The 26,901-nt window shown below is 39.0% G+C and overlaps 1 long non-coding RNA gene across 1 annotated transcript in view; it reads left to right on the top strand.

Moving 5' to 3' along the window:
* The window catches only part of LOC145548914 (uncharacterized), a 72,424-nt gene extending 46,070 nt beyond the window's left edge, over positions 1 to 26,354 (top strand). The window contains exon 3 of the long non-coding RNA XR_014084859.1: positions 24,590 to 26,354. This is a non-coding gene — a long non-coding RNA (uncharacterized LOC145548914). The remainder of the gene's footprint in view (positions 1 to 24,589) is intronic.
* Positions 26,355 to 26,901: the final 547 nt, after the last annotated feature.

Below are 26,901 nucleotides of genomic sequence, written 5' to 3'. Positions count from 1 at the left end.
CCACTATTAGAATAACTGCACAAGTCTGCAGTGCTTTAAAAACAAAGCGCTTTTGTGAAAAATCGTTTCAGCTTAATTCTTCTTGTGGTATGATGGAGATCTTTTTCTTCTCCTAACACTTTGTATTTACAACCAAAGAGCTGCAACTCTAATAGATGCTCTGTACTCCTCTTTAGATGCCACACAGTTTATAGTTTTTGCACAAGAGTACGAGGACGGAGACTGGGAAGGTTTTACGAGGACATATCTCTTAGAAAACCTGTAATTGTTACTTTAAGAATTCTTACATTCTTTCACTGGGCCTCTCATTGAGTAAAATCTAGATGAAATGAATTGCTTTTTAAAACATTATTAATGTTTGTTTTGTTATTGCTGTCTATCTGTACGTCCACCGTGACATGTGGTCTGTCTTGCCTTTTAGCCAAGTCACCCTTATGGAAGGTCATCATTTCAATTGTTCTTTTATCTGATTAAACAAAGATTTAATAGAGTAAATACCGTTGTTTTTTTTTTTGTTTTTTTTACAACTATGTAAAACTTTATTTTCCATTTATATTCATACAGCAAACAAGTGCAGATGCGTGCTCTTGTGGAGTGTTAGCAATGAAATATAACTGCACTTGAGGCGCCTCACACTCGCTTGTAAAACATAATATTATCATCCTCGACTCTCTTTGTAAGCCTAAGTCGAACAGAAACTAGGTTAAGAAAATAGCTTTTTCGAGCTCTTCCATAAAGCAGGAGGCGACTCAAAATGATGAGGTTTCTTTGTTTCTTTAAAACGAGTGAATGCGTTTTAATGTGGCAGCACTACAAATGTACTATAAACGTGGCAGATTTGGGCAATTGATGTTTCAATTTCCCTGTATTCGCTAGCAGGTTGATGCTATAACACTTCCTAAAAATGAAAAGATACATTATTCTCAGATCAAATATCTAACAAAAAGCACACAAGACAAGAGAGGCGTGTGTCTTCAGATGACAATAACTCAGCGAGGAGATGGAGGAGGTCAGACTTTTCACAGATTATGTCTTATAAACATACTGTCACAAGAAATGTTACTCAATTGACTTAATTTTTAAAGCACATAAGTAATCTTAAGCAAACTTTTAAAGACCTTTTCTAAAAGGACCCCTCAGAGCCAGTTCTAATAAAACAGGAAGCACTTCTATATTTTGATGGTGACGTGTAACATTTTAAAACCTGCTACTTTCTATGGATACAGGCGGGAAAACGACGTTTCCTGATAACATCTGACAGAATTATGTCAAATAAATGTCTTGCCGCTTCTGGGGCGACGAAGAGAAAGAATGCTCGGTGTACTCTTGCTCCAAAGACTCCTCTTTGCAAGAGACGTGGGTGTGTTGAGCGAAACTAAACACAGGTGTGGAGGACGGATTTGTCAGCGGTCACCAAAAACTGAGTGCAATTCTCAACAGTTGCCAGGCCGCTCTCCCAGGAAGAAGTGTGGAGAAGAGGCTTAGGAAGCAGTTGTGCTCTTACCTGGAAAGCAAACTGGAAAGCAGAGTAGTTGAATTTTATTCCATCTTTAAATACTGATAACGCAAAGTAGCCAAACCAATGAAAATGAAAAGTTTTGTAACAAATCGTATTACAATGATGCAAGAACCTTTTTTTTTTTTTTTTTTTAAAGGTTTGACAGCTTTCTTTAAAAACTCAAAGCTTTTAACACTAGAGTTTACACCATACACACAATATTTATTTATTTTTTTTGTTATTCATTCATTGATAGACACATTTAAAAAGTTTATTGTATCCTAGCAGACAGAAAGATTTGAGGAATCTAAGATTTTTGTGTCATATGTTTTGCATCTGATATAATCATTACATCATCTTCATATGATCGAACATAAACATTTGGACGGACAGCTGGAAAATTATTCATGTAAAATGTGTTAGAGAGCCTTGTGACTGATGTTATCAAATTATTTCTTGAAATGCAAGAAGACGGCACCAACACAACAACCCTTTTAAAGCAGAAATGTTCCACAAAGACACAAGTAACTCTGTTGCTGCATTCAGGACAAATAACTCGTCCAAAACCTGTCCGGGTTCGTGTAAGTTACCAAGAAAATAATTGTTGTGCTTGCGTTCCTACATATCGGTATAGAACTGAGAAGTTTCAAAGTGAAATCCACGCTGACCCACATAAATACCAAAAAAAGTACCCTTGTGATGATAATCATTGCAGAAGTCCACCCACAATTACGCAAGATCAATAACTCTGGGAGTGTTGAATGCTGGATGGCTCCCCGGAGCTGTTCAGTATCGGTGCTAGAACGCATCTGTTTTAATGCTTCCGCACATTATCGATTAACTAATCCACTTGGAGGCCTTGCTCTCCCTTTCCTTGGCTCAGTGCGTACCATAACTTAATAGATCCCTTTGGGAGTAGCATGCAGTGAACTGTGAGACAAAATGTCAGGCCACGATTGGTTCTGTGAGGTTCCCGTGTAAATGAGAGCAGCATCAGTGTTTGGGTGTTTATCCTTGCCTGTTTGCGAACGCATGAGGTGTAAAGAAGAAAAAAAAGAGAGAAATACATGAAGGAAAAGTGAAGAAGATAAAGTGCTAAGACAAGACTCCCTGACTGCGTGTTGTCGCGGCAGAGCATGTGCCGAAGAAAGAGAAATTCAAGAGGCTGATGGGGGGAAAAAAAATCCCTGTAAAAGCAAAAGTTGAGCTAATAAAGATAAGCTGGGATGGTTCAGATCCTGATGCTGTGACATTTAAATTTTGACCACTCTCTTTCCATTTCGCTCACTTTTATTTGCTTATATCTTAGGAAAATTCTCTCGCTCGAGTTTAGTAACCTTTAAACAGAAATATTGTTGATACCTCAGTTTAATTTACACACCCTTGGATCATATAAATATCCATATCTGTCCTTGCAGGGTCATGAGGATGTAGGTGCCTATCTCCGGTGGTCAGCGGGCGAGAAGCAGGGTACCTTGCACACGTCGCCAGTCCACCACAGGGTAAATCATATAAATATCCAGACACCAGATGACCAATGGTGCAAATGACCAATGGATGATATTTGCTCCAATATGGACATGTAATTTATTATTCTTTCCTTCATTATTTTCAGACAATATGCGTCTTCTTAACACTGAACAGCACAAGTGCTGTTTCAAATTATTTTGAAAGTTTATAAGCTACTTCCTGAAGGCCTCAGAAAGATCTTTCAACCTCAGTTTGGTTGCCATTCTCACTTCAACGGTCCGGAGCACACCGACCTAAATGTCTGAGATTCAAAAGCTCTGAGACGGCCTTCAGAACATTTGGGCGCACGCCTGAGGTGGCACCCCTTCTGTGAGACTTTTTTCAAATTTAAGTGAGATTAATTGTGAGGTTGCGCTAATCTGTTCCAAGTAAGAAACTGTTTCCTTATTACAATCAGAGAAAAACCTAAAGAACATTGTACATTTTACATCCTTTCATTCTGAAGCATAATCATGTACAAAACAAGGTGTGCCAACAGCTAAACATATCCTTCATAAATGCGACGGAACTTGATATTTTACAAAACACGTTTTACTTCTTCAGATTTGAAGAGAAGGCAACATGTGGGAAAAAACATTGTGACAGCATCTTAGAGGTGTGTTGCATTTTCACAGATTCTAAAATGATTATTCCCAGTCTTACACTTCATCTAAGGTAGTTTTACCTCATTTTTAAAGGTCTGAAAAGTTCCATAAAATGTTATAAATAAACTTAACAATTTTAAACTGTGCTCCAATTATTACTTTCCTATGGATACATGGGGAATGATTACCCGATGGTGCTGGCTTGTAATGCATTGAAATGACATGCCAGCGCAATACTTCCATTATCAAACTGGACGCAGTTTTTCTCACTAATCTGAGAAAAGCCTGAAATACCAATTTTGGCAGGATAGAGTGTTATGGCTCATAATGAGGTGTTAGGAAGTCACGATCTTTCCCCGTACTCTGTAAGCTGCAGCTTTTCTTGCTTCTAGTGTTTGTGTTTATTTTACTTGTAGCTTTTATTTGGATATGGATGTCATCTTCATTGGCACAAAGGGCCAGAATTCAAATATTTTTAAATTAGTTAAGAACTTGATTTTTTAAATTAGTTTTTCGAGTAACTACACCTATTTTTTTATTTATTTTTTATTGGCTTGGAGGAGAGACGCGACTCTCCCGCAGCTCTTGTGAACTCAGCGGTAAGGTGGCTCTTAGCTGTGACTCCATTCGTAGGGCGTGTGCTGACTCCAGAGGTGGATGGCAGAGCTCTCTGAGGCTGCTGTGCTAATTAAAGGTATCACTCATGAGAGATGCGCGCCGGTTTATAAGATCAAGACACAGGCGGAGCCCTCATTTGTCACTGCTCAGATTTATATCCAATAAGAATTCAATTGCTTGGCATAAATGCATGGTTTGATGTATGGCGGTTTGTGTCTGTGAGTGTGAGAGAGAAAAAAATAAAAACGGAGGAGGGGGAGGAAATGATTCACTCGAAGAAGCTCAGCAGTGGTGGAACACTCGTCTTACTCCTCTCTCGCTCTGAAACATACTCACCTCACATTTAAACCAGTCTATCACGTCGTACATGAGAGCAGCCCACTCTCCGTCCACTGAAAAGGCCACTTGACCTTATAGTTGGGTTACACTGAAATCAGCTTCAGATAGCTGAACCTTGGGAAATGACTTCACAGTCAACGATTGTGGAAAAAAAAAAAAAGTAAATTAAAAGGTAAAGCATAAGTAAAAGAGTGACATTATGACATGTATCCACTTCTAGTGGTTCTCAGATAAAAATCAAAGCAAAAAAAAAAAAAAAAAGTAAAAATTAAATAAATTAATCGTTTTACTCAAAATGTGCTCCCCGTACTACTGGTGGTCCACGGGTGCCCTTTGTTAGGTGCTACATGTAAACAACCATTTTATTTCCCTTGACGTGAGCTCAAAGTGCAACTCTATAGTTAGCTTACCAAAAGATTGTGTTTAAATTTCAAATTAGGTGGTCCTTGAGTGCTAGTTAAATGAGGTAAGTGGTCCTCATTTAACTCATTTTCTCAAACTTTGAGAAACGCTGATCTTGAGCCACTGATACTTGCAGGGTGCCCAGCTGTCACTAGGCAAACAGTAAGGTAGACCTTTGAGCCACTTTAGAGGGACAAGTTAACCCAACAACAGTCGTGTTTTTGGATTGTTGGAAAAAGCCAGAGGGTGCCCACCCACTCATGCACAGGGAGAGCATGTAAACCCCATACATGTTTTTTTTTTTATTATGTTTACTTATCATTGGCTTTTTTCTTTTTTTAAATGCACTTTTTTACTGCAGAAATACAAATAAGAAGCTAAAGTGGCCTGTGTTGGGGCTCATTTAACTGAGGTCAGCCTATTAAGGACCAGGGTGGACGGGGGCGGGAATGACTTACACATCGCCCAAGGACATAGCATGATGGGGTGTCATCATTGGGACTGCAATTGAAAGTAAAATGAACCCCAGACACACTGTCAAACTAATGAGTCCAGCTTTCTACACCACGACGGCGATTTCTGCTTTTGTCCTTAAACTGTCAGATTGGCACCTTAAATTGGGAATCCTCTTCACAGGTCGGCCCTCTTTTCTCATCCATTTGATTGCCGCTGTGGAAGATTTTCAAGTTAATGTGAAAAGAAGAGCCCTCATTTGTCACTCATTATTACTTAACAATAATGAGGAGAGTGTAGAGAAATGCCTTATACACTGCCCCCTGACATACTGGCAACCTTGATAAAGCCATCAAAGGAAAAACTAAAAACACACAATTTTCTTTGCCTTTCTATGGCCAAACCACGATCTGAAACGTTTATTTTCTGTTTATATTTATTGAGTCATTTTAAGATTTTTCGCATATCTTTACTAGCAGTGCCAACACATGCATGGCACCGTGTATGAAATTAAAATGAGGGGCTTCCTCCAGCTGCTTTGGTTGAAAGAAGAAAAACTTGTTTGGTTTGACAAAATCCAAACCTTCAGGCAACCTGCGGCTGTCAACGCCAACATGGTGGAAAATTATCGCGTTACAAAGTTATCTCACAATCAGTCTTGCCAGAATTCATATTGGTGCACCGTTTCATTTTTTTTTTTTTTTGCCTTTCTTCCCTTTGGGTATTTTTTTTTTTTTTTATTTTTCAAAAGTTTAACAAAGTGAAGTGAACAACAGTGAAGTCTGACTACTCTTCCAAATATCTGGATTTACCAGCAGGCATGTGGGGAGTTTGATTACTTCTCTCTTGTGGCATGTAAATCTTGTCAGAGATTTTGTGTCAGAACCGGGCTACACAAACCTCAGAATGGACCCAGAACCAGCAGGTGTACTTCATCACAAAGCCAAACACAGATGGTAATTTTCCTCCACACCGCCAGTGCAGTTTTGGGATATATTTGTCTTCACAGAGCCACTGCATGTATTTCAGTGGCAAACACTGTGGTGTGGGTTTTTTTTTTCCTTTTTTTTTTTTTTTGAGTGAGACAAGTAGGAGGAAACTTGTGTGTTCAGCTCGTGGCTATTTTTAACAGCAGCTCCCTGCCTGAATGTAGGAAGTCAGGTGTAATCCTGCACAATCTCACTTTACCTTTGTGTTGCTTTCTATCAAACACAAAAGGGACAGAAATTGTAAGAAAACAGAGATATTTATATCAATTGCGGTTGTGATAAGACTTGGAAAAACAGAACCTGCGAAGGGCACCGTTTGTGAACGTTACATCATTTAATGTTTCTCACATAATGTAGGTCAAGTCTCTCCTGGCTCCATGAAATGCAGCAGCTCCAATGCTATTTTTCATGCCAATTTGAGAAAAGAAGAAACGTGGCAGATGATGACATATTCTAGTAAGAAAACATTGGCACTTCGGTGATCAACGCTGTGTCCCAGTAATCGAATAAAGAATATCTTGTTTGGCCTTTTTGTACCAGGTAAATATTCTTCATTCTTCAACATTCATAACATCTTTCTGCTGTCATGATGTAAAATTGGTTTATCTTTGTTTGTGCTCTAGGACCATTTCCTTACCTCCTTAACAGGCTCTTAACAGAAAAGTTTAGTGAGCAGCCACTTAACTCCGTCAGTTTCACACTAGGGCTGATGATGTAGTTATAAGACATTGGATCCCATAAAGCATTTCTTCGACTCAACATTGGGCTTAAATCAAGATTTAACTCCCAATGCAGTTAATAATGGCTGAAAAAATATATAGTTTGTTAAATTAATTGGATACAATTGGATACTTAACCACACAACCAGCAAATGAAATAAAAAACATCACCTGGACTTCTCAATTGACAGAAGTGTTTATGTATTTTTCAGTTTGTTTCCCAGATTAGATTAGATTAGATTTTGGTATTTAATAAAAACATAAGGGGGGAAAAAAACAACAATTTAAAACAACATTGGAAACACAGGGAGCCAGAGCCAAACAAAATCAGGAATCCAAGGTTAACAAACAGCAAATAATCTACAGGGAAGTAACAGGGTTTGATGGGAGGAACCAGCAAAACAGTGACAGCAGCAGAAGTGTTTTTAAGTACTGGGAGATTGAATGTGGAACAATGGACCCGGGTTGATTGGGTAACTGACTGCAGGCGTGAGGGGAGAGAGACAACACAGAGGATTAAGAAATAAATCTACCACTAAGGAATTACTAGACCTAGGGAATGTAACACAACCAGAGGAAATTAGTATAAATAGACAAAATAAATGAACTGTGTCCCAGTTAGACAGTGCTTTAGAAAGCACTGTCTAAAATAAAATTGAGACATGGCTGGTCCAATTAAAGAAAGAGACAGAGACCAACAATGAAACTAGCATCAATAAATCAAACTCCAAAACAGCCCAGGACCTGACGAAGAGTGAGGCATTAAAAAAAGAAGAAAGAAAAAACTCTAAGAAATGTATTAAAAGATCCTTCAGTTTGGCTAAATGAACAAAAAATTGAGTGTTCATGAGAAGAGCCTACATATAACCGATTTGACATCCATCACTATTGTTTTTAAAGTTGATTCTGCCTGTTGTTTATGACGTCGTCTAATGGAGCAGTTTGCTAAAGTGCTTGGCTAAATCTAGTTTATGGTTTGATGTGATGCAACTGGTTGAGAATTCAACTTGTAACATATTTCGACCATGTAAATTGCGTGTGAATAAACATTACAGTAAAAAGGTTTTCTCCCCAATTTGTAAGCTTGCAGTTTTGCTTTCTAGTTGTTAAATCTTAACAACCAGGATCCCAGTACAAGGGACAGGGTTGAATTACAAGAGGGAGTCTCTGTGACAGGAGCAGACAACAGATTCATGTTTTACAATACGGATTACAGTATTAAACACAGATGTCACTTGTGTTCAGTATGGCTCTTGTATAAAAGGATTATTAAGGGTGTTTTCCTTGGCTACCTTTTAAACCTGAAAGTAATTGTCTACTACCTTGTGACGTGTATGTAATTTTGGACATTCCCATTTAAATGCTTTAAAATTGTCTTACCAACTACACAAATATCCCTCTGCTAAAACTATACCAAATCCTCCTCATATTGCTAATGGACTGCCTGTTCAGACATTTTTGCTGAGCATAGTCAGGACAGAAGGAGTGGCTGGCATAGCAAGACTAAGCATAAAAAAAAACCTTTACCAAAAATAAATTATTTATGGAAATAAAGGGTCATGTTGTTCCCGCTAACAGTTAACGGCCCACACCGCCACTTATTCCTTGAACTGTCTTGTGTGCAAAATAGTTGGAAAGGAGCCAACGTAAACAAGTCTCCACTAATGAAAAATGAACATCTGGCAAATCACAGACAGGCAGTTGATTTCTCAGGAGGAGTGTTGAGAGGAGTTGCAACATCACTGCAAATATATATGTAGTAGAGCCGTGGTTGTCAAGTGTTTGATAAAACCATGCTGTTAATTTGATTTAGTTTTTTTTAGTTTAACCATGCTCATCATAGAGATTTTTTAAAAAATGCTTTAGTTCTTTTATTTAGATAAATTTATCTTTTTCAAGAGATATATATGTTAACTTCAATTTCAAAAACAGGAATGGCGTGCCAAAGCCTGAAAATTTATAGTGCGTTTAGTCAAATCTACACAGGGTTAGAGAATGTACATTCAAACTCAAATATATGCTTAAAGCCTCACAAACATTTGGTTAAATGTCAATTAAGAAGTTGGGAATCATCTTGATTTTCATCCATCAATAAGCATCTAGCAGTGACTTATTGCAGAGCTTTATAGAGTTTATCTGAAATGGTTGATTTCCTGGCACAGACCCAGTGTTCACAGTTTTTCTCTTTGGTGTATTCCTCAGAACAGATTTGAAATTCTCGAGAATACTTGTTTAGTCTCCACCTCATTGTGTCACTTGTGGACTTCAAAAAAGGAGTTTCTTACATCTGAGAACAAGTTGCCAATGCTTCTGTACATCCATGCAAGTGATTATGCCTTTTCTTACATTTAACTATTTATGTCATATTGATTATGTCTCAAATAACAAAAAAATTGAGTCCGTTTAATAGCCTCAAGGTTCACAACATTTAAGCATAAGTTTGTTGCATATGCCTTAACACGAAAATGCTTGAACAAGTTGTCATATGTCAAGCATATTATGCTTATCATACATTTCCATTAGATGTTTTTTTTTTAAATATGTCCTGAATTGTTAAATTGCTCTCAGGTGAATCCAAACTTTATCTTACATAATAGTGTGTGGCTGAATAAGACACTAAAAGGTGATTTTTGAGAGACAAACTAAGGATTTTCAGAAACAGATTGGCTTTTGCAAGTCTGCCATGGTATTTTGCTGGTTGTACAAATTGTTTTGAGAAATGCACTCACTATTTTCCAAATGTCAATGTTTTGAATGGGTGGTTTAAAGATGAGGATTTAGGCACTAAATGCCCGATATATACACTCTACAACTTGTTTTCAATGTGTGTTTTGGATAATTTTCCTATTGCAAAACCCAGCTGTGTCCAAGTCAAACACAGGGGAGTGTTTGACTAATGAGGGCTATCTCCATTAAAGATAAAAACTTTAAGGTTAATTAAGCGGGACAACAATTTAACACCCTATGCTGGTTTGGTGCAAGCAGGAGATTATACAATGCATAGTTATAATTTGTGTGAATTTTATGAAATGAAAAAGTGGTGATGAATGAGGAACCTAGATAGATAGACAGACAGAGACAAATTTGATGTGACCAAGTCAGTATCTATCTATATTTATAAATATTGGACAATTTAGCCTTAAGCTACTGATTGGTCACCACAGTGATGGATTTTATCTTAGTTTAGGCATCATGCTGGTTTGGTGCAAGCAGCATGATGATGGTGATTGACACTCAGTGGTAGAATGCATCAAGATAAAAGATCAAGATAAAAAAACACCAAACAGTAGCCACTGTTTGGTGTTTTTTTTTTTTTTTTTTTTTTTAAATCTAGTTTAAGTCCAACCTCTACTTTAAGCAAACGACAGTAGGAATTTGTGATCACAGCATGAACAAAGGGAAGCTATGGTGGACAGCTGATTCAATAATAGTTACCTTAGCTTAGCTAGTGCTCGGCTGTTATCCGTTAGCATAAGGACAATAGATATTACGCTTAAAGGACATAATTTAGTAATTTAGTGAGTAGAGAGGAAACAAAAAATTCCAAAAAGAACAAACAAGCAGCGTTAAGCATCAACAATGCAAAAAGCAAAATGTAATACACGATCGCAAGAATATTTGAATAGTTTTATCCTAGCTAATTCATCTTTGCCCAGACACAGTCTTACTTCATTCACCCCTGTGAAGATTCCATGAAACACTGGAAGCCCACACTGGATTTGTCGCTTTTCTTTCATCTCTCTGGCTTGAAGCAAACGTGATCAGAGGAGTTTTTGCAGCTAAGTGGGGAGAATCAGTTGGGGTTAGATGTTCGGCCAGCTGCAGGGCAGAGTGTGTGAGTGCGTGTGTGTGTGTGGCCGCCCATCTAGTGACTGGAGAGAACAAAGGCAGTTGCAGCTTGGCTAGTTGCGGGGATAGCATCTGGAACTGTGGTTTATCCTCTCTCTCTCAGCTCTGGGACTGGAGCAACCAAAGGGTTGCATCAACAGCAGCATCAGTTCTACGACGGAATCGGAGACAAACTTTCCTTTTGGGGGAAGGTGTAGTTCTATCATTCCTTCTGCAGAATTTCATATATGTTAGGGGCAGAGTGTTATTTGTTTGGCCTAAATAAAGTTGCACAAACAATGGACAGTATATGTATTTCTGATGCAGGGGTACTTGAAGGAAGCAGTGCCCTCTTTCACCAGTGAAGACAGAAGTCCCCTCGAAGGCAGGGAAAGGGGGAGTGTAGGTGTGCCATCCGGTCTGATGTAGCTTGTGACGGCTACGAAAGGGCAGAAGCAGTTTTTCTCCTAGGGTTGTATAGTCCCTATGACATCACAGGTTTTTCGTTCCTGAAACCTCTCCTCTTCATCCTCCTGGAACCAAAAGTCTTCTAATGCAGTGCTTAATGGGATTAACGGTTTTTATAGCAGTCTCTTTGTTTCATGTGGTTCAGTCCTTCATGGATGAAGGCACAACATGGGATGCTTATTGAATTTGCAGCAGCACTTTGACTCTGATATGACCTATATCTCCTGTTAAGTAATCATCACCATTTTAGGTTTTGTGCCTACTTCTTCCGCCTGGTCAACAAACCAGACATTTTTTTAGATCAAGATAAAACCCAGTCTATAGAAGAGCTTTGTCAAAAAATCTGCAGCCTTTTTTCTTCACAATGCTCACACCTTATACTAGGATTATATCATTGGAAAAACAAGACATTTCCATTTGATTACGAAGAGACTTATGATTGTAAAAGTGTGAAAATAAGCAGCCTGCGCCTACATAAATGCCATCCTGCTGTGACCTTGAAAATATATGCAGAGCTACTTCTGCACAGCAGTGGACACCTGTCTGGTTTAAAATCAGATTAACACGTTTATCATCGACACTGAACGCCAGGCACCACTTTAATCCAATATATAAGTGTTGCATACATGTGTGTGGTATGTAGTTTTCAATGAAAGTCTTGCATTGCGTTCTTTTACCACTGCCTTTGAAATGCGAGTGTAAAAATGTGGGGTATAGTGTTGTCTAAGAACTCTCAGTATGATGGCGTTGCTGTTATGAGTTCTCACGCTGGAAGGCAAACACAACAATTTCTGAGATGGTAGGAGGCCACTGAGGTGTTATGAAACACTGCACACCCTGAAAGGAGAAATGACCCACAAAATTGTCTAGTTCCCTGGCAAAATGCATTCTACCACTGAGTGTCAATCACCATCATCAATACAGTGGTAAGTTGGTATATACTGTCAATTATGCAATGAGAACCGGGGAAGCTGACTCAAATTCAAGAAACTAACAGCTACTGTCTCCTTCCCTCATATTTTTTTTTACTCTTCTTAAAGCTGCTGTGAGCTATGTCAAAAAAGGGGGACAATTATATCCATGCCGAGGATGAACAATAAAGTGAAAAAGATATGGCAGAAAAGGACAGCAATTATGCACATTTTTGCATGTGAGAGTGTTTTCATTAATGGGTTGGAGAGATGAGAGGATATCAGATGAAATGAGTTCAGGAAGGTTTAAAATGAGCCTCAGTGGTGTTTTGAAGAAAAAAAACAAAAAAAGAATACAATCTACTTGGTGGGTCATAGTACATTTATTAAGACTTAAACTGTACTATTTATGTTTGCCTTTAAAAATAGCTTCTTTCAAGGTTTAATATCCACTGGCATCTGGAAGAGTGACTCGGCATATAAAGTATATTCACTTCCAATACAATATTACACATAATTAGGAGGGTAGAGTCATCGGTATATGCTAGTTCTGTTCCCTATTTTATGTCCTAGAGCTGCACCAGACAAAAGTCACTTCTGCACCATTTTCTGACCCAGGTAAAACGCTCGACTTGAATCAACAACATATTTACAGAGAACACACAGCAGTGCAGCTGACTGAAGCTGCGGTGTGACTCCTAATCCTGGGAAAACAAGCTGTCATCAAATGATCAAACAGAGACTCGATCAATGGAAGTGCAGATCAACATGTCAACAAGAAATGTCCAATACCAACAAGTGGATCAGCAAAGGAATCGACTGACGAATGCCCTCAGGTTGTTGCGATCAGAAGGGGAGAGTTGGTGCAAACATAACAAGCAGTGTTTTGAGGACCAGCTCTCCTTTCAACCGTCTATTCATCCACCGTTTTCTGCTCATCCAAGTAAAGGAAACCTATGCATCCCTCTCCCCGAGCACACTCTCCGGGTCGTTCTTGAACATTGTAGACCCGGCGAATTCTACCGAAACCCGCTGCTGGACATCTGAGGGAGTGTTCCAATGTGCCCGCAGTCGAGTGTGTCACTTTCCTTTGGTGGAGGGATTGGTTGGTAGGCTTGGCGTGGACATTCATTGTGGGGTCAGTGGGTGGCTGGTCTTCAGTGTCCTGCACTGACCTTCCTCTCCTTGTTCTCCTCGCTGCTTGTTTGCACTGTGTGGACATTTTTTTATCCCCCCCATCTCTGGATGGGGCTGGGATTGGTGTGTGGGCCGGGGCTGTTGGGGCGATGTATTTTACATTGTGTGTGTTTACACAGGGTGAGTGGATGCAAATGTATGTGTGTGTGTGAATGCAAAAAGGTGGGAACATGTGATTGAGTCTGTGTGTGCCTGTTTTTCTGTCGGTTTGGGTCTTGGACTACCCCCTTTCCTGGATCATCTTGCGTCTCCTTCCAAATGTGGGATCTATTTCCTTCTGTCACACCCCCATCGGTTCTCAGTGTCTGTGGCTGGGTGCTCGGGTAGGTGCCCACTCACCATCTCTGATATCCCCCTACTGCTCCCTCCCTCCACACACATACACAGATATATTCTGATACATTAAGTTAGGCTCCAGTTGCCACTAAGTAAGTCTTGTATGAAGTACAAGATTGTGTACTTTACAGAGATGTTCAGGTTCGGAAACTTGTTTGGCTGAGACATGTCGCCGTGCGTTTCCGTGTTGTGCGTTCTGTGTGCCGAGTACAGGTGAGGTTTTCTGCCTGCACACTTGTAATTGCTCCTGTGACGTTGTTTGAACATCTGTGCACCTGCAGATAACTCTGTCGACATCTTTACCTCCACATCTGACTGTAGGTGGAGTGGCTGCTGTTGCTAAACAGCTTCTGGCACTGGAGGACTCAAGTTTAGGAACACTCTTCTATGGGGATGCTTTCTGAAAATTAAAGAACCTTGCACAATTTTTTAAAAGATCTTTTATTTTATTAGCACCATGAATTAGTGCAGTGAGATGTGTAAAAAAAAAAATCAACTCTTTGTCTTCTTCAGATCCTGTCTGATGTTGATTTTTACCACTATGCTTCATCTGCAAGTGCAACACGCAGCAGCTCCTCATCACTGCATCATAATCAGAAATCACTGCCTCGCAGCTCTTTCAGACGCTGATGCTATTTTTTGCCATGTCCAGCTGCAGTGGTAACCAGACAGTCTGGGACCAAGTAATCATCTCGTGGGGGCTCGTAGTGTAGGAGCGGCCCCTTCCGATGTCACTGATCCACAGATGTGTGGCATTGCTCTGGGTTGTTATATCTCACTGCAGAGTTAATCTCGCACCAATTAGTTCCAACCCAGGAGGTACTACTGAGCTCTGTGCTATGAAACGGTGTTACCCTTAGGGAGCCCTCCTCCTTCTACTCTCTCCCACCTTTTTTCTCTTTCCACAGATCAGCTTCTAGACAATGAGGCTCAGCTTTGCACCCTGACACACATGCACACCCTCAGCATTTCTCCCTCAAAAAGCGTTCTCTATTGATCTTGTTATCACTATATTTTTGCTGTGCGATTTTGCATGACGATACTAGTACAGAAGGATGTTACATGACTGCTATAATTAGTGTGTCGATATGACGTCAAGGTTTTTACTGCTTTACTGTTTTCAAGAATAAAAACAATGAGCAGAAGTAATTTGCAATCGGAACATTTTCAAACCCCTTTGTCCTAGAGGGTGAGGAATAACAGTCTTATCATATAAACACATTTTGTAAAAAAAATAAATAAATAAATAAAAAAAATTCTATAGTTCTAATCCCCTTTAAAATGGCATATCTTTAGATAGGGTTCACAACAATGTGAGGTTGAAAATTTATTGAGAAAAATAGTGGATGTTGCCAGAGAAGTGCACCTCCTTTTGTTGGGATCATCTGGGGAAACGTGTTGCTACAGGCTACAGAGATCAAGACTCGGAGTGTGGAGGTTCTGTCACTGGGAAGGTGTTACAAGAGGTGATTACGTACAAGCTCTAGAATCCTTCAAGATTTGAGAAGAGCAAATAGAACTGAAAGATATACACTCCAGGGTGAAACAGGGGAAAAGGGCAGGGTTGAGGGATGAAGGAGGTAGAGGAAAAGGATGAAGAGGGAAGGGATGAGGAATGAATGAGTGAAGAAGGTTGGACTGATGGATGGCACAGATAGCAGATGAAATGAAAATGACAAATGGCCAAGGGCGGTGAATGAAGAAGGTAGGACTAATGGATAAAGGATGTCAGGATGATGACTGGTAGGAAATGAATGAGGCAGAGATGATGAACGAAGGAGGTAAAGACGATGGATGAAGGCGATAGGGAAGACGGAAGATGAAGGTAGGACTGACACCTGCTTGGGATGATGGATGAAGGAGGTAGGTTTGATAGATAAAGAAAAAATGGATGATGGTGGACAGGTGGTATGGATAAAGGAGGTAGAGATGAAGGATGAAGGAGAGAGGGATAGATAGATAGATAGATAGATAGATAGATAGATAGATAGATAGATAGATAGATAGATAGATAGATAGATAGATAGATAGATAGATAGATAGATAGATAGATAGATAGATAGATAGATAGATAGAATTGCTATATATATATATATATATATATTTTTTTTTTTTATATTCGTGACAGTTTTAGCAAATATTTAAAAAACATTTTTATAAATGTTATCTAGGATGGAAAAGCTCCCGATTTCTTTGATTTAAAGTTTAGTTCACACACTGACGTACATATTTGCTTATTTTTGTGAAAAACACTTGAGTACAAGTGAGCAGAAGTTGACATGAGAATACGAAACCTTCAAGTCATCTGAATTTGTGTCTAAATCACGGTTCAGATGGGAGACGTAGGTGCCTTAAAGTGGAAGCTATCTGGCAGAGCTATCAAGATTCGATGTCCATTTGATTTTCCTCTCTTACTGTTTCCACATTTTCTCTCTAGCCTCCCACCTCGGTTTCGCTCTTCCTTTTCTCATCACTTTGTTTCTCTCCCTTGTTTATCCTGCTTGCTCTCATTTCATCATTGCTTGATTTCCCACTCCCAGCTCCTGTTTCTTACTTCTTCCCATCCACTTCTCCCTTTCTGCAGCTATTTTCACTCGCTCGGTGACATGACCGGGGGGCCTGTAAACAGGGATTTTGACAGATGCAGATGAGTGTGAGACACAGAGCGGTTCAGGACTGCATTCTTTTACCTGCTGCCTCTCATCGCACAGGTTTGTCATGTTGTTAGCATTGATAATATCGAACAAAGGCTTTCTGACATTCTAGCACACACCTGTGAGTCTTTTTCGGGTTTATTTGTAGGTGGAATACTTTTCTATCCAAGTGTTATATGCACATCTAGGAAATGATTATGTTTAAAGGGTGGGAGAGAATGTGGTGAAATTAGCATCATTTTTTTAATATGGAAGGTGGACACCACAAAGCTGTGTATTTCTTTATTAATAGTAAAGATGTCGTCAACCTGTTGAATCTGTATCATCAAAAGGTTATAATCAAAACATAATTAAAATGTTCGGCCTGTAAATGTACATTCATGCATTTTATTCTCAGACGATAATCTATAGTAACAATTATTTATAGATGTAAATTGTTTTTGCTATAACATAAAATCTAACTACAAAACTTTTGTACTGCTGGGTAGGACGGAATGAGCCCAGACACGACCAACGGGGTCGCCAGTTAACAATAACACGACTTCTGAAAAGGGCTTCACTTTGTTGGTAATTACAAAGTGAAGCCTCCTCACTGAGCACTGGATTGTAACCGTTCTTATTTCTGTTCCTTTTCTGCTCGAGTTTTTCAAAAGATGGGGGGGAAAAAAAAATCCCCTCAGCAAATGTAACAGCTGCTTACAGAAGTAGGGCAACTCCCATCATGTTTGATATATGGGCCTAAAAACATAGATGGTATTAATTCCCAATCTGCCTCACAGCACTTTTTTTTTTCCTTTTACATTTTCCATCGTCTGATTTTTGGATTCGTGATTGAATTGCTGCTTTACCCATTAGGATATTAATGTTTAGGTGCACCTCAAGACACATTAAATGTGCTTAGGTAGAAAACTGCTCGTGGTCCACCAGAGAATATAACTGTCTTCAGCCTTATTGCGCCCAAATACGTTTACTGGCTCAGGACAATTAGAGCACCCTGCAGAGCCTGATTTATCAGGTTTACCATGCAATATTGATGCCATATCGTACACTTCTGCAGAAACAATACCTTCTGCTTTATCTTGTGTCGTCGCCACATGGAAGTGAGGTAACACATGCGAGGTATTTTCCCGACAAAAATCATTGTCAAAAGTTGTTTAGAGCTACACTCCCTGCAGCGACAATGTATTTATGAGTACACCGTTGTTCTTTGTTGCAAGGGGCTGGTGCAGAGCCTCATCCACGCATGCTGCTGTGCAAGACAAAAAAAAAAAGTTTGCACAGATTTACTCTTGTAACTTTTAAAACTGTTTAGCATCTTGTCACACAGGACAAATCAGTACAAGTAAATAGGGATGAGTCAGACAGTTTAAAAATAACATTTTCTCAGTGACAACTTCCCTCCTCCTGCTGGTTCTCACACATTCGCACACAGTTTGTTCTCCTCTGAAGTCACAACACCTTATTTTTACACATTAGATCACAATATACTTTCATGAATTTCAGGTGAGCGAGTTTGATCATATGCATACATTTGTTTATAATAATTTATTGCAAAAGATCTTTTTTTTTTTTTTTTCAGACTTAAAAGTTCATATTTTTACACTTCCGCGAAGCAAAGCGTAAACCAGCCGAGTCAAACGCAAGTCAGAGCATATTATTCTGTTAAAATCAAGCCCTCTTCATTCATAAGAAAAGCTTTTCTTCACGTCTCTTGATGTGAACTCTGTTTCAACCCAATCCTCCAGAGGGATGACTGCTGTAATTGAAACAGGGATGGGGCTGCTGAAGCCCCGGTGCTATCAACTCATCCTCCATATACAAATGGATATCTGAATGGACACACAGCAAATGTTTGAGTTGATTTTTTTGTCACCTGCAATCCGTCTGGTTGAACATTCATCTGCGACTGTATTGATTTAGCCATGCAGGCCCAGATTGGCTGGGAGTTTGGAAGCAGTACATCAAAACCACAAATCAAGAGTCCAGAACATCCAGGAACAGGCAGTGCCGGACTCAATCATACCTAGAAATGTAATATTCTCCTGGAAGAGAGACGGCACAGTTAGGATGAACTTGTATTAGTTGAGGTAGCAACAACAACAAAACCCAACCTGCAAAAATCCTTTTGAAATCTTACAGATGAAAAGTAATCAAGTCTTTTGCTGCCATTTTTCAGACTCCTAAATTAATCATAGCGAAAGCTGACAAGTGGAAAATTACAGTCGAGATTCCTGACAGAAATGGAAGTGAAGAGGACTTACAGAATGGAAATTGTGAATTAAAGGCAAATACAATGCCACTGTTTTTACATTTGAGTTGGTTTGCTTTGTCGAAAATAGGTATATTAGTACTTTTGCTGTAACACAACACATTTAAGATATAGAAGCTGCAAACACCATACTTATATATGGCAAGTGATCCTAAGTCAGGATCTCTGTTGCCTCTCTGATTTCCATAGTTTCACCTGTCAGTGTTGTCTGTAGGGTTGAATACGGACAGGCAGAGAGACACGAGGAACATGGAGAGGAAGAAACAACAAAACAGTTCAAGTCCAGAGTTAGTTTTATAAAGCAATACTACTGGGGCTAAATATTTTGTCAATGCGTTTTTATACAGACGAAAACTGGTGGTTGACATTTCATGTCAATAAGTAATAAGGAGAGCAAATATACTCCATCCATTCATCCATCATTCATCCTGCTTATCCATGTGGGGTTATGGGTTTGATTAAAGGGGCATCCGGTCTTCCTGCTGAATGTATGACACAAATTCTGTTAGGGATCACTATCTGTGCACAACACCTGTGTCTGTCTCCAGCTCTCATTGGGCGAAATGCGCGTTACACCCTGGACAGGCTGCCAATGGGACTGAGTCTTCCTGAGAAGTAGAAAATGATTGAATTGATGTCCTGCGTGAGGTCACGTGTCTCCAGTGGAAAAATATCCCCACAATCCGCAGGAAAACACTCCACAAAGAAATGTTGACTTTGTAAAAATGAAGCGGTTGAAGAGACACCAGGAAGCAGGTTGTGGTCCCAACAGTATCCCGGGACAATCGGGGTGCTTCAGTTTAATAGCCTGAACAATCAGGATTTCTGAAAGTTTGTGTATAAAATAAATGGCCATTATGTTACTTCTGTTAGGGAAGAAGTTGTTGGCAGCTATTCTTCAGTCAGCTTAATGGCTGACTGCACCATAGATGAATTTATGCTGAAAGGAGTGACTATTGGAATGAAAAGCAGGTGGGAGACTAGTTATTCAGCTCCAGTTCCCTGAGAGCTGGTATCCAGCAATCTTTAGATGTACCTGTTCTTCAACAAACCTGAGTCAAATAATCAGCTCATTAGCAGGACTCCGGAGAACTTGACTTTGATTTGAATTTTGATTCAGGTCTGTTGAACCAGGGACACATCTAAAAGTTGCAGGAAGCTGACCTTGAAGCCTGGACTTGACAACTTGCTACACAACCAACTAAAGAGAGATGGACTGGCTGAACAAAAACCAACAATCAGAAACCAGAAAACTGTAAAAACACATAAAACAGTCTAACACGGGAATAACTAAACTCAAGAGTCCAAAATATTAAAGAGTAACTGTGTGCAGTAGCATCTAAATTACTATAATAAGACTAGAGCTAAGGCATTTTATGAGAAAATCAGTAACTAACAAGGTCAAGTAGCACTAACAAGTGCTACTTGACCTTGGAGAAAAGTTCATCATTACCTGTTGACGATCAAATTTAATTTTTTTTGTGTGCAGACTGAATTTTACAGATACACCCATTTCTAAAAAAAATAGGTAACGACTCCTCAATGGCTGCATTGCTGTATATAACAGTTAATCTTCTTATCTCTGCCTTAAAGGCTTTTCAGAAGAGGCAAGTTCATCATGACTTCCATTATTTGTTTAAAATAATAGCTTGGAAAACAAGTGCTCCAGATAGTTGCGGTTACATAAGATCTTATAAGATCCTCTGAGGAAGCCAACTTCTTCAGTCACAGGTGGCAAAAACATTATTATGCTAGTATTTTTCTCCCGTCTTTAAAGTAGTACAAGAATAATATAGTGTTGTTTTAAGACTCTGTGGCAGCTTCTTCCGGTACTCATGGGTTCTATATGAAAACACCATTTTCTGGTCGTAATTGGGTCGTTCTTCCTTTGAACCCGTCACTGTGCCGCAGGCAGCACCTTCTTTGGATATATTCAAATCAAAGCAGGCATCTATAAAGGGCGGGTGCACACCTACGCACCGAGCGAAACTTAAACACAAACACACTCGTGATGTGTAGATCATACATGTGCGCACACGCACACACGCAAACGGAGCGCACCATCAGAGGAGCTCGACTTTAGCAGGTTGTCAAGCATTTGCAGAGAGAGGCACGTCAACTTCTGAGGACACCCCACCTGTGACAGGCATCTCCGTGGCACCTCTCAGATCGCTTTGGCGCCAGGGCGGCAGCTCCTTACATTTCAATCTGCTCTCTCTTCTTCCCCCACAAGCCTGAGCGTCGAGGTCTGGGAACAGGTTTCACATCAGAGCCAAGCTTTGCCCACACACGTACGCAAACACCTGCACCAAGCCTGCTTGCAAACTCAAAGAAAAGGATGAGCGTCGTCATCCTAGACGCGCGGTTCTAAAACGGGAGGGCTACGCAGGCCAAATCGATGCGAGCGGCGTCCTTTTCTTGAGAGAGCGTGTTCTACAACACATCTTAATGCAACTCAAATGTTAGCTGTTTATTATAGTTATTGTTTCTATTTTTTGTGGGGCTAACTGATCAGTTCAAAGAGTTTCTACTGGACTGGGAAAGTGAGGAAAACTGGAATGTGACTGAGGTTCTTCCAGGTCAGGTCAATGTGGAGAAAGGAAGCAGACATTAGAAAATAAGTAGAATTTTCAGATTTATTTTTTCCTGTTAAATCCCTCTATCCATATGAGTATTTTTTTTTAAATTCATAATATCAAATGTCCTACAAAGAAAGAAGAACTTTGAATTTCTGATTCTGGAAAAAATATGCATTTCTCACATAGACAATGCGTAGGAACATTATTGGAAAAAAAAACATCCTTGCTTAATTCATCTGAAACTCCACAGACTCCGTAATGTTTTCCACTCACAACCATCACCCACATTTCCAGTTGTTTATCGTATCTTTTCAAAGCCGATGGGCTGCCCTCCTCTAGGAGTGACGAGTAAATTGGTCTCCTTAGGAATGTGTTTTCAGTCTTCTCAAACTGCTTTTATTGAAGCTTTAGAATTGATTGAGGGAGCTGGCAAAAAACAAAACAAATAAAATAAAATACAAAACAAAAAAAAGACAAGGATGTGTGAGTGGCACTGCCAGGTTCCACGTGTGGCGGTTTTGTCTTGATGAATAAACCTGATTTTTGGAGGCACCTAAAATCTCATCCTTTTAAGTTATTTTGTTCAGAACTGGACTCATTGAAAAGTGCAGAGCCTGGCAAAAACTACCTGTCTTTTTAATCTTTGCAAAGGAGACAAAATATAATGTATTCCAATGGGATTTTGTGGTAATGTTTTATCATGAATGGTCATCTTTCTTCTCAGCATGATCAGAGCTATTAGGTACTTTACCGCCATAAACAGATGACTAACATGCTTGGCAAGATAAACTGATACAACGGAGCAAAGGTGCCTCAAACTACGCATGATGGATTTTGTTGTGACTGCAGGCCAGTAAACATGCAGCACCACTGCCAATGGCTCTGTTGAGGCTTACAAACATGTTATTGATTGGCCGCTTGGTACGGTTGTAGCATGCAGCACGGCACAGGGTAGATTTTACAGGCACCGAGGAGTAAAGGCCATCATTTTGGCACCGAGTTCTGGTTGGAAATAAACCTAATGAGGAACCTCAACCTCATTCCGCAGAGCCCCGAGGAACATCGACATGTTGCATACAATATTTTAGGCTGAATGTGGAATAAGATTTTTATTCAGAAGATATCAGTGCCTAGCAAAAGTATTGAACACCTTTGAACTTTATTTTTTTCATGTAAATCTACAAACTGTGTATTTTTCTTAGGACTCAACCTAAGAAAAATAGGTCGAGTCCTATTGACAGAAATGCAAAGTGGAAGGATAAAGGCACTATTTTCAAAAATGTTTTCCAAACTAAAAATGTGAAAAGTGTGTCTATAGTTCACCAGTGTCTTTTGGAGAATTGCCTTACCTCTGTCTTTTAGGGAACGATGTATTTATGTTTCCTTTTTACACTCCTCTGCAATAGTCACTATTAGTCCCAGTGTTTAGGTTTAGTATTATTTTTAACTGTGTGTGTGTGTGTCATATATCCAGAATAAGCTTGAGGTTGTACACAATCTTACTAAGTAGCCCAGGTTGGTTCAGACTTGACCCCTGTAAATACCCTATAGTCTTTCTGACAGTTTTTTTTTTCATTCAGAAATCAACAGCCAGAGGTTAGGGTTTTAGATCACACTGCATGTACCATTACAAAACAACATTCAGGCAAGTCGAGCTGTCACTTTGCTCTCCTGTTTCCGTCACTGCACTGTACCAATGTGACGTTAAAGTCCTTCTGTGCCCTGACGTGACAACCTCGTGTTACGTCTGCGTTTCTGCAGTCAAATAACTTTGCCTTCTAAATTTGAAGGCTTATAAAGTACGGCTTTTATTTTAAAATGACCTCCCTTTCAGCAAATGTCTTCTACTTCAGAACTTCTTCATGAAGTAGGTGTTTGTTTTTGTGTGTGTATTCAACATCAGTGCAAAGATGAGTCAATTTTGATTCTAAAAAAAAAAAAAAGAAAAGAAGTAGTTTTAAATTCGGTCCATTCGAAATTTATCTCACCAACTAGTGCTGTTTTTTTTTTTTCCTCCCAAGATTATTTTTACATGTGAAAAAATAAAGAGCCTGGCAAAACATGCTTCTAGCACCACAGATTGATTTGTGTGCGGACAGACATCAGAATTGTCCCCAGAGCTCACAATGAGTCTGAAACAGGCAAGGTTGCAAACACAAAGATTAATGTTGCTTTTGGTTCCTGCTGTCGTTTGACAATCCGTCTTAATACATGATAATATTTTGCTGTTGGCTTCTCCCCTGCGCATGGCTTCACACAAATGCATGGAGTTTGTCTGTTACAGAGTGCCGGTGATAAAGACAAATTACTGCTCGCAAGCGGCTCACTGTGGAGCCCGGTGGTCACAGAGGTGAAAATGAGCCCTAATCTAATAAACACCACGAGCTAATCAGGTGTTTTCTGTTTGTTTACTTGAATTCTGGGATTCTGGTAAAAAGTTTCAGCTTAAAAGATTCATTTGTCGTCAAAACCAGCAACAAGGAGTAAATTCTCTGAATGAAGAAGGACTATGTAGCCAAAAATAAACCAGATGGACACACAGCTACAGTTTATCGGTTTATGTCAAAGTGAGATTTGTTGTTCTAATGCTGTTTTCTATCTGCTGAGCCTTTTGTGTCATTCGGAGAAAAAGCTCATGCAGTAAATACTATATATTGTCACTGGAAGTACTTTATCTTGTTGCTATCAGTGAGAGTTTACAGTTTTATATTGGGGAAAAAAGAATCATTCGTAAAAGAGTTTTTGCTGTCTTAATTTATTTTGTAATTTGCAATATTTGTTGTGGTTTTAGTCTTTTAAATGTCAAAATTTGCATATAAATTAATACGCAACATCATCGTAAGATATTGAATCCGATGTTCTAATCAGATAGTACTGGCAACATTTTTATAAAAAGTGTTATTACTCTTACTTGAGTAATTTCACAGATGACTACTTTTTATTTTTACTTGAGTAAAAATATGTTGAAGTACAGTTACTCTTTCTTGAGTACAATTTTTTTTATTTAATTTAATGCTAAACAGCATTGAGAGAGGAAAGAAAAATCAAGGTTTCTCTTTATGCAGTGCATTTCAACTGGTTTCAACCATTTAAGGCTTTTTTTGTTTTTGTTTGTTTTTTTTTGTTGTTTTTGCACATCTTCACCAGGAGTCCTAAAAATCGTTGAGAAGGATTGAACTTTTTCTTGATCCATCGTTTTTTTTTTTTTTCTCCAGCACCGTCCAGACGACACGACTCATGAGACGGAAATGGAAAAAGATGCTCGCATGGCTCGTATGTTAAACCTCTCTCACCTTCTCAGCATGCCATCAAACTGGTACATGGTGAAGCATTTCAATGTTTCCCTCCTTGATGGCAGATCAATACTTTGACACTTCCAGCTGAACATGATTTGACCGCATGTCCTTATCAAATGTGATGCAGAATCTGCTGAAACTGGGGTTGTGTTTCCTGTGCTGCTGACTCCCTCGGATGTTGAAGGTCCGTCTATGGACGAATCAGAGAATATCCCTGAGATTTGGATCAGACTGTTTTAAGGGCAATTATTCTGAGGGGAACAAAAAGCATAATTTTGATTATTTGGTTCATCTTTGAACCAAAAGGGGAAATAAACCTTTTTTTAAAAAAAGTTTATGGCTCAGTCCTATTTGATATTTTCTCCAGATTAGTTTTGTAATAAACTTCAGCACTTTATAAATGAATCAGCTACATCAATTCTAAATATCTTTTACCCTATTTTGTGTGGGTGGTTGTTTGTTTCAAGTAATAAGTGACTTATAAGCAAAACATTAAAAAAAAACTACTTTCTGTAGGTTTTGTTATGTAGTTATCTTCTAAACTGTGTAGATCTGTCTATTTATTGTATTTACCTGCTTGTCCATTGAGGGTAACAGTGTCAGCGCAGCTCATATGAGCCTTTTTTTTTAATACAAATGCAGTTGGTATTTTTTAAAAACACCAGGAATCATATCAAATCAATCAATGCCATATCTTTTTTATTGAGAAAAAAAAAGCTCAAGCAACACGTTTTGCTTTAATATAACACTTTTTAAAACATGCAGCAGTCGTAAAAACATGAAGAGATTGTTTTATTAAGGGGTTGCCCTTTCACCTGGGAGAAGAAAGAAGCAATTTATTAAAAAAAAAAAAAATCTTCAATTCAAATCAGTTCCATCTCAACATGTTTTACAAGACAAAAAGTTTATTTGATGTAAAATCCACCTTGATCCAAATTCAGTTCAAATGAATGCAATCAAGTATTCTGATTCACAGCCACTTATGTGCATTGAAGCCTAGAATTTAATTATTCAATAATACAGTCAAATTCTAATGGCAGTGCATTTAAGTCAACTTTTTACAATGTAACAATATTCTGCATTTCAAACACTAAGCTACAAGTAGTCTTACACCTTTTGTAGCTGGTTGTGGCGAAGATTTAATTCAGCTTCTTTCTTTGTTTTCCTTGCTCTTCCTAAAGCTGTCTTGCAAAAAGTGTCACATCAATGGAAACTTTAAAGCCGTAGACATTTTATTAGCTTCTAATACACCCTGAAGTATAAAAGTACTATTATTGTCATGCAGTAAATTGGAAAAAAAAATATGTATATAAATTTTTCCTAAAACCAAAGTTTGCAAGACAGATTATTGGTAAACATGTCTCATTAAACTGTTACTCATCATAAGCACCGGGAGCTTTTGATAATGTGCAGACAAGCCGATATTAAAGCAGCTTAAAAAAACAACAACATGTGGGGCCTTTTTTTATGAGCACGACCGACAATCACGATCTTCTGCCTTTGTAGCTTCGCCCCGAGTGTCTCGTCTGAGTGGCACGGTCATCCTCCCACCGTCCTGATCTCATTTGTCTTCCACAATCTGCGCTCATACATGTCAGGTCATCAGTCCGTTTGTCCTCCCCTCCATTGTCGGGGCAGACATGAGCCTCGCAGCACGGCGCCGCGCCAGAGCAACGCTATCCAGTTTGGGATTTAGCACATGAGCCAGAGGAATAAACAGGGATTGGGAGGGAGGCTGTTTCAGTAAACAGTAATCTGTTTAAGCTGAAATTGATGTGTTTACTGGCCACTGGTCTTCCCGCATTTGACAAAAAGTTTTCATTCAAAAATACCATATTATCGTTTTGAAAAAAAAAAAAGAGTATTTCACAGACAAGAAAGGATTCTAATTATTTAGGTGGTTGTTTGAGAAAACGATATACTTTTTTTTAGTTCTTTCACAAAAGATCTGGAACTTTCCCTGTTTTATTAAATCTGAAATGAGGTTTTTGCTAATATGTAATTCATTAATTACTAAAAGTCAATTCATTAAAAATATGATAAAAGATTACTTTATGCTTTTTCCATAATAATAATAATAATATCTGCTTACTGAATCGATCGCCTCCTGTCCCCTCGCAAAGCACACTCCCCTTTATGTGAAAAGGAAAGCGAGCCGCTGACCCCCAGATGTAGTTGCTGAGTGCCAAGGTCAGCAGCAAGTTGTCAGAGCTACAAGAAGAAATCCATTA

This window comes from Poecilia reticulata, chromosome 18, assembly GCF_904066995.2.
Source record: "Poecilia reticulata chromosome 18, P_reticulata-male-v2, whole genome shotgun sequence".
Classification (NCBI taxonomy): domain Eukaryota; kingdom Metazoa; phylum Chordata; class Actinopteri; order Cyprinodontiformes; family Poeciliidae; genus Poecilia; species Poecilia reticulata.
Note: the sequence above shows the minus strand (reverse complement) of the source record. Positions and strands in the feature narration are given on the sequence as shown.